Source organism: Eretmochelys imbricata, chromosome 13, assembly GCF_965152235.1.
Source record: "Eretmochelys imbricata isolate rEreImb1 chromosome 13, rEreImb1.hap1, whole genome shotgun sequence".
NCBI classification, from domain to species: domain Eukaryota; kingdom Metazoa; phylum Chordata; order Testudines; family Cheloniidae; genus Eretmochelys; species Eretmochelys imbricata.
In genome coordinates, this window is record NC_135584.1 from 18,589,035 (window position 1) to 18,601,493 (window position 12,459).

Sequence of the window (12,459 nt, forward strand, 5' to 3'; positions counted from 1 at the left end):
CCTTTTCCTATCTCTCTTCCTATAAAGCATTAGGAGACCAGGACCTCAAATCTATTCTTTGTGAATCTTGGAAATTTCCACTGCTTCAGAGATCTATAAAAAATTCTCAAAACTAAACCCTAACCAACTCTAGAGTTCTGACTTGACAGAACCCATAATTTAAACAAGTTTTTTTGGGATAAAAGCATCGCCAATAGCAATAAAAATCCAGAGAACTGAACCAGAATGAGAGAAGTGTTACATAGCCATTTTGAAACACATGCCACATTGGGGAGGGAGATAGTAAATTAATTTGAAGTCCAGATAAGTATGTATATTTTGAAGGGACTTTCAAAATGATATAGAACCCTTGGAAGCTCACCAAGTTAGTACAGCTATGTACACAAAACTAGATCGAATAAAGCAATCTGCTAAATACAATATAAGTCTACTAGTTCAGCCTTGAATATCCTTCTTTCCCTTAATAAGGACATTCTTTATATTTATTAAAGAGAAGAGGGTAACTTTGTAAAGTGCTGTTTTGGACTTCATTTCCCTGATTTAGAGCCATGTTTTATCATTAAGATCCAGGCCAACAAATAATATTTATATTTGACCAAATTTTAAAAAAATCCTTAATTATGTTCTTAAGAAAGCTGTTTCAGATGAGAAGTTTTAATTACAAACCAAGGCTTTTAAACAAGCTTGAACATAAATAGCTGTATGTCATTGGTTTACAAATGAAGAAAGTATACCAGTGCATGATGCCATGTAATGTTCCTAGCATCTAAACAAGATTTTTAGGTTATGTTTCCTCCCTTTATACTTTGTTTTAAAAATGTTACCTATTTTAAACAAGACTAATTTTAGCCTGCTCAAAATTATACATCTGCAATTATAGATTTTAAAAACTGATTCTGATTAAAGTACAAAGTTTTAAAATTAGAGGATTGCAAATATAGTAAACACCAGTTACTGAAAAATACTCAAAGTAGAATCTCTTTATTTTGCAGACTTCATAAACTGCATAAAAGTTGATGACCTCACCTCCCAGATATTAGATACAGTAAGAGCTGCATTAAGATTTTGTATTTTGTTAAAAACACCATATTGAATGTAGGCATATAGTTCCTATACAAAGTGCACGATACTGAATGTAGTAGTATACTCTGATGGCCGAAGTTGGACAGCAATTGACAGTCAGTTACATCGTGATGCTATCTTTGCTTTTGTATTGTGTTTGAATTCAGTTTGAAGAGTAAGGCCACAATTGTTCTCCCCAGCCATTCCATTGTGTTGCAAGGATAAATGCATTGGGGGCGGGGGAGAAGATCAGAAGAGAAAGGATGCAGAATATTCAACATACATAACAGCAATGCATTTGTACCATCTACTTAAAAAAAAACTTAAGGCTAGAAAGGATCTCAAGAAGCTTTACCTCTGAATTGGACAAAGCCTTCTGTATTACTACTCCAATATGCAAGCACTACAGAGAATGTGTCTCCCTGGTGTGGAAAGACTGTCCAAAAGTACATCCCCAGAGGTATCAGACACACATACATGGCTTTCACAACAGACAAGCCAACAAGATTAAAATTATTTGATTTGGATCCCTTTGGTGAAAAAAAGCTATTAGACTCAGCAAAATGCTTATGAGAGATTGGAAAGGAGCAGCTGGAGAGAGAGAGCTGACTGAAACAAACCCTGTGCCATAACAGCAAACAAAAAAAAAAAACAAAAACAAAAAACATGACAGTCCCTCTTCCCTCCCACCCCATCCCTGGTCACAAACTGATGCATTATAGCCCAAGTACATTCCCATAGTCTCTCCCAACCAAGTCACATACCAACTCATTCTAAACAGTAAACCACAAAGTAAAGAATAGAACGAAACAAGCAAAACTTTGCATACTCCCTAGAGGGCAAAGTCCACAATGAGCAGCTCAACACTGAAGAACTGAACATAGCCATAAAAACCCTAATTGTGGGAAGCAACTACTATGTATCTAATGAACTATTACCACACTTTTTTTTTTTTTTTTGGGGGGGGGGGGGGAGTACAGAAGTGGTTTCTTGACTTTAACTCTTGGATGGAGACAATGAAACACTCAGGCACACCAAAGTGGTTGCTTTGCTCAATTCCAGAGTTACCATCCAACATCTTTACTCTGCTTAACCTATTAGCTATGTGAGCAGGTGATAATGGTAGCCTAGCACCAATATTAGAAGGGCAGCTGATGACCAAGCCAATTTCTGCCCAGGACATTCACATGGTCAAGTTGTAAGCTTAAGTCAATTTATTGAAGATGGCTTCAGAACCAGCACAAATACAGGGGCTGTGTTTGTTAATCTATGGATTGCCTAGAACAGAAAACCTTAGAATATCGATAGAAACGAACAATGATCTTTGAGAAATGGCAAGATGGTCCAAGGTATTTCCTCCCTGCTCAAGAATTTATTTGTAGACTTGTCTGACCATCCATCCTGACAACATACTCAATTGAATGGACTGATCCAAGGCTGTTTAATGTCTACGCAAGTTAACCAGAATCTAACATGTAAAGATTAAATTTATGCAGATAATCAGAAATCTTTGAGGACACTGAGTACACTTAACTAGCTCCCCGAGTATACTTGGAAAATACCATTGCACTTCATACCTGAATGTCAACCCTTGCAACACACATGTGCATCTTCCACCTGTAACATAAGCAAGCCAAGCAAAAACTTCAAATAGCACAGGTTGGTACAATCCTTGAGTACTACAGTCATCTGTTGTATCATAGGGTCACATTAGATAGAACATTGACATTCAAAGAGCATGTCAAGAAGCTGAAAAAGAAAGTGAACTCCAGGAATTATATACTTCAGCAACTGACCAATACAAAATGGGGAGCTGATCCCAAAACACAGAGCAACCAGTCATGCCCCGTGTTAATCAGTTGCAGAGTACTGTGCCCCTATATGGTCAAACTCAAGCCAGGTACACAAAACTGATATTGAAATCAATCCTGCAGGGCTATCAGAGGGACTTTGAAGCCAACTCCCACATCACCACTATAGTACTTGGCTGGGATTGCTCCTCCATCAGCAAGGGAGGATGCCCTCAGTTTAAGACAAAAACAGGTACATGAGCCAATACATCCACTGTGTGGACACATTCCACCATCTGAGAGAAGGAAGTCCAGAAAGTACTTCACCTCAGTAAAGTCTTTGTAGCTTTCCACATTGTATTTTGAGGAAAGCTGCAGAGTAACAAAATGGTGAGAAATCATCCTGGAGAACCTGGTTCCTTCAGAACAATTCCCTGCAAGCACTGAACGAAAACACTACTGTACTCTAAATCAAGCAAGAGCCGCAGTGTCAAAGACTGAGGACGATGAGACCAAGAGAAAGCTGAGGAACCCTAAATATGAATGTGGAAAGCCTAAGTAAACATTTGAATGTTGTTTGATGCAGTGCCTCTAACATCCTGAGCTCTAAAAGAACTATTGGAGGTGAGTGACAGCACCAGGTCTTGGCTGCAGTTTTGGAGCAATAAGCTAGGATGATCTATAGTCCAACTCCTGCACTTAGAGACAAGTACACCTAGATCATCCCTGACAACAAGTTTCTTTTGAGAACTGGACAGTTAATAAAGTATGCAGTGTGATTTGTTTATACTCTGCTACCTACACCTACCACCCAGGGAAGGAGAAAACTTTTAACTAACAGTTTACCACCAATTACAATGGGAAGTTTAAAATACTGATGACAGAGCACTTATTGTTATCTAATTTAAAGATTAGTACCTCTACAGTTAGACTATTAAAAATACTGCATAGCAGTACTACTTTGTGGTGTATACAGTCTCAATGTTAATTTTTTCAATATTGATATTATACCCTTCCTGACATTGACTACATTTCCGCAATCACTAAATAAACGTGCAAAAAGAAAAGGAGTCCTTGTGGCACCTTAGAGACTATCAAATTTGAGCATAAGCTTTCGTGAGCTACAGCTCACTTCATTGGATGCATGCAGTAGAAAATATAGTGGGAAGATTTATATACACAGAGAACATGAAACAATGGGTGTTACCATACACACTGTACCCCCCCCCCTTTTGTAGTGATAATCAAGATGGGCCATTTCCAGCAGTTGACAAGAACATGTGAGGGGGGGGGGGGAAGAGGAGAGGAGAAACATATGGAAATAGAATTTAGTAGTCTCTCGGAGTCTGTTTTTGAAGCTTTTTTGTTGTAATATTGCCGCTTTTAGGTCTGCAATCGAGTGACCAGAGAGATTGAAGTGTTCTTCAACTGGTTTTTTAAAAGGTTCTAATTCTTGACGTCTGATTTGTGTTCATTTATTTTTACGTACAGAGACTCTCTGGTTTGCCCAATGTACATGGCAGAGGAGCATTGCTGGCACATGATGGTGCATATCACATTGGTAGATGTGCAGGTGAATGAGCCTCTGATTTGATTAGGCCCTATGATGGTGTCCCCTAAATAGATATGTGGGCACAGTTGGCAACGGGCTTTGTTGCAACCGCTAGTGGTGTTCTGTTACTTTCTTTGTTGGGCCTGTCCTGTAGTAGGTGACTTCTGGGTACTCTTCTGGCTCTGTCAATCTGTTTCTTCACTTCAGCAGGTGGATACTGTGGTTGTAAGAATGCTTGATAGAGATCTTGTCAGTGTTTGTCTCTGCCCGAGGGGTTGGAGCAAATGTGGTTTTATTGCAGAGTTTGGCTGTACACAATGGATCGTGTGGTCTGGATGAAAGCTGGAGGCATGTAGGTAAGTATAGTGGACAGTAGGTTTGTGGTATAGGGTGGTGGTTATGTGACCATCACTTATTAGCACAGTAGTGTCCAGGAAGCGGATCTCTTGTGTGGTCTGGTCAAGTCTGAGGTTGATGGGGGGGATGGAAATTGTTGAAATCATGGGGACAGGCTCAACAAAGAAAACAACAGAACGCCACTAGCCGTCACCTTCAGCCCCCAACTAAAACCTCTCCAACGCATCAAGGATCTACAACCTATCCTGAAGGACGACCCATCACTCTCACAGATCTGGGGAGACAGGCCAGTCCTTGCTTACAGGCAGCTCCCCCCCAACCTGAAGCAAATACTCACCAGCAACCACACACCAAAAACACTAACCCAGGAACCTATCCTTGCAACAAAGCCTGTTGCCAACTGTGTCCACATATCTATTTAGGGGACACCATCATAGGGCCTAATCACATCAGAGGCTCATTCACCTGCACATCCACCAATGTGATATGTGCCATCATGTGCCAGCAATGCCCCTCTGCCATGTACACCGGCTAAACCGGAGAGTCTCTATGCAAAAATAAATGGACACAAATCAGACATCAAGAATTATAACATTTAAAAAACCAGTCGAAGAACACTTCAATCTCTCTGGTCACTTGATTACAGACCTAAAAGCAGCAACATTACAACAAAAAAAACTTCAAAAACAGACTCCAGTGAGAGACTGCTAAATCGGAATTAATTTGCAAACTGGACACCATTAACTTAGGCTTGAATAAAGACTGGGAGTGGATGTGTCATTACACAAAGTAGAACTATTGCCCCATGCTTATTCCCCCCCCTTACTGTTCCTCACATGTTCTTGTGAACTGCTGGAAATGGCCCACCTTGACCACCACTACAAAAGGTGGGGGGTTTTGTGTTTTGTTTTTTTCCCCTCTCTCTCGATCTCTCCCTCCTCCCCTACCCCCTGCTGATAATAGCTCACCTTACAGTGTGTATGGTAACACCCATTGTTTCATGTTCTCTGTGTATATAAAATCTCCCCACTGTTTTTCCACTGCATGCATCCAATGAAGTGAGCTGTAGCTCTTGAAAGCTTATGCTCAAATAAATTTGTTAGTCTCTAAGGTGCCACAAGAACTCCTTTTCTTTTTGCGAATACAGACTAACACAGCTGCTACTCTGAAACCTGTCATAAAATAAATGTGATTTGTCTCTATTAACAAGAGCCCTCCAAAAAGAATTACCAAATATTTTCTCAAATCCTTGTCAGCTCAATTATTGAGTCAGAGATAGCATTAGGGAGACAGTGTTTTTGACTAGTACTGGCAGTCATAAAAGTTAAACAAGAAGTGTGTCAATCAACTTTCTATCAAGTTAGTTCACAAGCCATCTTGTCACCAGGCTTTTGGGGCTGAATCAGCACTGGAAGCTGCACTTGACTTTACACCATTATCTGAATGTAAACAGCTAAGCTCATTCAACATTTGGCCAATGGGACTGAATAACAGAGCTTTAGACCCAGGCAGTGTTTAGACTCCTCTCCAGACCTCAAGTGCTATTTGACAAGCAGTTCTTGGGGCAGTTTTCCCCCTCAATTTAAAGTTTCTAAAAAAGTTACACAATTTAGAATATAAAGAAAATCTGCTTTTGACACATGCAGATCTTAAAGAAATTTAGGAAGACCATTATTGTGTCTACATATATTAGGAGAAGTCATAGCATGACCATATTGTTTTAGAATTTAAAAATATATTACATGGTCCTGCAGTAGTGTTCGCTACTGCATTTGCAGGAGTATCAATTACACTTAATTAGAATTACTTGTTTTCAGTAGCTTATGAACAGATATAAAACTATCCACAGTAGTGATGTGGTGGATGCTTTACGTTCTAAGCAAGTAAAATTAAAAGCAATGACAACCTGATACTAATGGCCATAGAGCTTCCCACTTCCCTGACACAGCTTCTACATTTGTTTATATTACCATTTTCCGATTTGTAAGCACCAAAATACAACTGCAAGCTTCCTGCCCACTACTTTAGACAATTCTCAGGATTTTTGTTTGTTTTCAGTTGTAAATTTAAGTATTCATTCTGTATGTATATAACAAAGTTACTGTAACTACAAAGTCCAAGTAAGAAGTGGATAACACCATCTATCCTATGTCAACAGCTACAGATATGGGCAATCCAGAGAGCTCCTCTGCAGTTTTTACTTGGATTTAAATTTTTAGAAACCTTCAGAACTCAGTGTTCATTCTTCTTAGGATTGATAAACTTTCAAAATAGTGCTTGAACTGCCTTGAAATTCCCTCTCAGATTTTCCCTTCATGGAAAAACTACCTTAAAAGAATGATTTCCAAAGTGATTTGTTAAAACACCATATCCAATGATAATCCCTAGTGTTCACTAACCATTCTCAGAATTGCTGCCTCTTAAGTCTCAGGGAAAGGTTTTCACCTAGGGAAGAAAAGTATCCCATTACAAGGACATCTTAATGAGACAAAATGTCTTCTGCAATTTGTACAAGTTTAGAGCAGGGAAACAGTTTCATGATAAAATCATGAGAGCTGGCAATGCTACATTTAAGTGTCTCAGTTTGGTGTTTTTCTTAAAAGAAAGCTGCTAGAAGCATCATCGGAGAATGCCAGATTTCATTAAAAACAATAAATTGTAACCCTCATGGTTGCAGAAACAAGCTTGAGCACATGAATCCTAAAGTCTCAACACAAGACAAATCTTTTTTTAAAAATGCTTGGGTTTAGCAATACTGGATATTTTCTAGATGTTTTGACGTATTGAAACATTGAAAGGAGTTTAGTTGGAATTCTCCACAAATGGACAATATTTTATATTTTGTAAATGCTGCTATCCCTTGCCCACTTATGCCCCTTCAAATAAGCTTTAGAGCAGGGGTGGGCACACTACATCCTGGGGGCTGCATCCAGCCCTCAAGCTTCTGCTGGGAAACGGAGTCAGAGGCTTGTGCTTGGCAGCTCCTGGAAGCAGCGGCACATCCCCCCTCCAGCTCCTATGTGTTTGGGCCATCAGGGGGCTCCGTACACTGCCCCCGCCCCAAGAGCTGCTCCCACAGCTCCCATCGGCCAGCAAACGGGGCCAATGGGAGCTGCAGGGGTGGTACCTGAAGAAGGGGCAGTATGCAGAGCCACCTGGCCATGCCTCCGTGTAGGAGCCAGAGGGAGGACATGCTGCTGCTTCTGGGAGCTGCCTGAGGTAAGCACCGCTCGGAGCCTGCGCCTTGACCCCCTCTTGTGCCCCAACCCTTTTCCCCACCCCTTCTCCCATCAGCATAGGTACCTTACCTACCTGAGAGACGGTCGCAAGATCAACAGGAAAATTCACTGGAGGTTAGGTCCAAACTAGAATGCATCCCTCCTATCAGCTTAGGTAGCGTCTTCACTGAAGTTCTACGGTGGCACAGCTACACTGCAGCAGCATTTTGGTTTAACTGCCTTTAATGTAATCTAATTGCTGGTTTAGACAGCACTAGGTTGATGGGAGAATTCTCTCATTGATCTAGCTACTGCCTCTTGGAGAGGTGTATCATGGATGTTGATGGGAGAATCCCTCCCATTAGTGAAGACACTAACTATACCAAAGTGCTACGGCGACAATTGCAGAAGTGCTGCTGCGGCATTTTAAGCTTAGATAAACCCCAAGTTTAAGCACATTAAGACTCAAACTCCAGAAAACCAAGACCACTTCACTCCTGAATTAAGCATGTTAATCTCCCTTGTGGATGCTCTAATTTCACATCTTTAGTTAACATCTTAACTTTCCTGAGTGCCCCATCAGATATGACCTCAGCAGAGTTAAGCACACTGTCACAGACTGGCGAAAAGATTGTTCAAAGATATGGGAACATAAGAAACTGGTCAAATTCTTTTGTCTTTCCCTATGCTTTTTCAGTCATTGATCCCCAACATGCCTCTGGTAAAGTCAGGGCAAAGCTGCCATATAGTTTAAACACGTAGACAAATCCCGCTGGAGACTTATTTAGGACAACTCCTTTCTCGTTATCTAGACCAACTCTGAACCCAAATCTTTGTTTAGCAAATTAAAAATATTAAAGATTTTCAGAGCAAGGATTGAATTTAGCATTTTTAAGATTGGGAAAAAAAACACTTTTAAAACTAAATTTAAGACCACTGGAAGAGTTAAGTCATGCCACTACCTGTGCTTAAAGTGATATTCTCTAAGGCAATCCATTAAGTAGGCTTTACAGAAGGGTAACACTGTGCAAGTTAGTGAGAATGGTTTCACAAACAAGTTAGTAGTATTGACTAGTAGAATAGTTCCTTATAAAGGTTTCTTGAATTTAGTAGGCATATCAAAAAGCATGAAATGTGCTCTTCTGCATTGTGAAATGTCAATATTAAAACTATCAGTAGTCATTTTGTATGTTTAACAAAGAATTTCTTTAACACTACACTAATTAGATTGAAATCAAGTTCATTTAATTTTGTCTACCTTTTAAAAAGTCAGTTTATTGATAACTTGTCGAATTACATAAAAGTAAATCCATTCTTGAAACTCTTCCATTTTAAATTAAGCAAGATATTTGGAGAGAATTGCATAAGCTTTCCATTTTTTAAGTGCGGAAAAAGCCATTCAATGCACCTTTGTTTAGTTATTTGGAATATAATCTGTAGCAGACATTTGATGTACAAGATGAAATTGAGAATTTACATATAATGATAGTTTTCAGAGTTGCACCTCAATACAGTATTCAAGTTGAAATCAATAGATTTAAAAAGTGTAAAAATGAACAGGCGGGTCTTATCAATAGGCATTGTCTCCAGAAATCAGCTTTAAGGACTCCCTTCCATTCTCTTATATACTCTATGTCCAGTATTTTTCTAGTTTAAACCATTTCATTTCCGTCCTCGGGCCTTGGTCATTTTTTTTTAAAATCTCTGCAATGAAATTTCTCCTGCAGCTTATACCAACACAAGGTGTGATGCAGGATATTTTGCAATCATAACATCTTCGATTACTGTTCATTTAAACGCAGGACCCGAAGCAACCTCCAGTGTCAGACTACAGTTTCCTATATCATCTTACATGGAAAATTTAGGTAGCCTGGGTGTCTTCCTTTGCTGAAGCCTCAGTTTGTTTTCTCATACAGCAGTACCACAAAAATCAGTAAGATAAAGGTTTGTCTTGTAAAGTGCTCCTCTAGTTCAGCATGACTATAAAAAGGCATAGGACTCTAATAGAGAATATTCTATTGTGGTCAAGCTCTTTCCTCTCCCATCCTGACTTTTCTCTTAGCTGTACAGTGGGTGCCAGATAAGTGATATGCACTGATGAAGTGAGCTGTAGCTCACGAAAGCTTATGCTCAAATAAATTTGTTAGTCTAAGGTGTCACAAGTACTACTTTTCTTTTTGCAAATACAGACTAACATGGCTGCTGCTCTGAACCTGAAAATATTAACATACATTAATATAGCCACAGACAGTATATGTTATATCTCCCTATTAAAAAATAGAAACCTAGACTTCAAGATAAAGCAAGGCTGGAAGCAGCACTTTTGCACTAAGTAGTTGCTTGTTGTTCAATACTGCATATTTCTCAGGTGTGGTGGTTGAGAGAGTTTCTTGGCGGAATTTTTTTTTTTTTTTTTAATTAGTCTGCCACCACTCTCTCACCTTTAGCCTCATATTCCTGCAGCAAAGGTGCTGGTATTTACCTTCCTGTTTATTTACATTAACAGGAGAACAACAATGTTAACTGTAGCAATGAGGGGCTGAATGATATGCAGAAGCTAAAGCTTATGCTCAGATAAATTTGTTAGCCTCTAAGGTGCCACAAGTACTCCTTTTCTTTTTGCGGATATAGACTAATACAGCTGCTACTCTGAAATCCATCACTAGTTATTGACTATTAAGGAGTACTGTAATGTTCATATCAGACACTTTCTAGTGAAAGTCTTGTTTGTTTTTCGCACCCTCTAAACACAATATATTACACATTGTGGCTATCTGCAGTACCAAAGAAAACCCAAACCCAGAATGAAAGCATCTTTGTGTCATGTACAGCAAAGACACCATCAATACTAAGTACATTTTAACATTAAAAAAATTTACTTTCTATTAAAATGTATGATTTAACAAATTTAAAAAAATTCTATTTGAAGTTTTTGGGGCTGAACAGTACTATAAAATGGACAAGTGTCTATACAGTTTCATCTAAAGATCCACTTCAATTTTAGCCAGGATACCATTTTCTTTCTGTATTAACTTTTAGACAAAAGTATGCATGCATTAAATTGAACTTCCTTCTAACAGTTTAAAAGGGAAGGAGGAGCCATCTGAATGAACAAAAATAGCTTTAAAGGCTATTTTAATTGATGGAGTTGGCAGAGTAAAGTGCGGAGCTTTAGGAAGCAACAGCTTCCACCACACTGAAAAGCAGCAGCAAGACTAAGCAAGCACAGAATGAATAGGGCACTGGAATTATTTCAGCCTCAGACAGCACCGCACAGAGCCAAGCACACCAGTAGCCCACCACCACCACCCTTAGCCTTCTAGTCATTACACTGTTACCTCACTACACCGGAAGCTGCTTCTTGCCTCCATCTCCCAACACCATACACTCACCACGGTTATGAGGCAGAAGAGGACAAGACAGACACGGAAATCACCTCAAATTGCCAATCCCTCCCATCCATTCCAGTGTTTCCCGAGGGAGACGACAACGACTAGAAGCCACGCTTGAAACTTACCAAAACAACAAGAGCTTTGAAATCATCTCACATCCAGACGGGCCCCCGGCCCCCACCCACCGAGCCCTATTCATCCCAGTTTACCTCAAGTAATTCACCGCCCCCCACTCAGCGGAGGCGAGCAGAGAAATCCCCGAGCACTCCTGTAGTTTCGGCTGTCCCCAAAAGGGACCTCCACCCAAATTGCCAGGGCGTGTACTGATCAGGGACAGTGATTTGGGGAGCCCCTCTATCTCCGGGCCCCACAGCCTCTACTGCGGGCTAAGGGAGCGCCCTCCCTGCCACACAAACACACCCCTCAAACTTCTCCTGGCAAGGGGAGGAAGAGAGCGCTCGGACCCGCGGGTTTAGCAATCCCTCAGCCCCCCAAAACGAGAAGCGCCCTCCACCCCAGCCGCCAAGGGAAGCACGCCCAGCACAGGGGCTAGAGGCGCCCCGCAGACCCTCGCCCCACACTGTTACCTCCCCTCCCAAGCAACAGTCCTGCCCTGCCACCGGCCCCCCAGATCTGGAAGCGGAGGAGAAAGAGCGAGGACTCAACCCCCCACCCCTGCTGTGACCTTTCGCCCCCCCGCGCCGTACCCACCAGGGATGGGAGCCAGAGCTCGCTAGCGTCTCCTTCTCCCTAAGTCCCCCGCACTCAGCTCCTCGCCGCCATTTTCCTCCTTGCCTGAGTTTAAATAGGAACCAGCCTCTCCGAGAGCCGCCGCCAGCCACAGCCGGACTCAGCCCGGCCACCGCGGTGCATTATGGGATGTGTAGTTCCGACGCGCGCCGGATACCACGGGACCTGTAGTCCTGACGCGACCCTACCCCTTCACCGCGACTCACCATGGAATCTGTAGTCCTCCACCGAGCCACACACCCCTTTTAAACTTCTTCTCCCAGTGGCCTCCGCGGCTCCCCGCCAATCGGTGGCCTCGATGAGGATTTTTTTTTCCCTTAAATCATTCTGTTTCCGGC

At 41.2% G+C, this 12,459-nt stretch overlaps 1 protein-coding gene across 4 annotated transcripts in view; it reads right to left on the reverse strand.

The window, feature by feature from the left end:
- Positions 1-12,209, reverse strand: part of NCOA3 (nuclear receptor coactivator 3) — a 169,638-nt gene extending 157,429 nt beyond the window's left edge. For all 4 annotated transcript variants that reach the window (XR_013347738.1, XM_077831631.1, XM_077831627.1 and 1 more), the window contains exon 1: positions 12,083-12,209. The gene's annotated coding sequence lies outside the window, so the exon portion shown is untranslated. The remainder of the gene's footprint in view (positions 1-12,082) is intronic.
- Between the last annotated feature and the right edge of the window lie 250 nt (positions 12,210-12,459).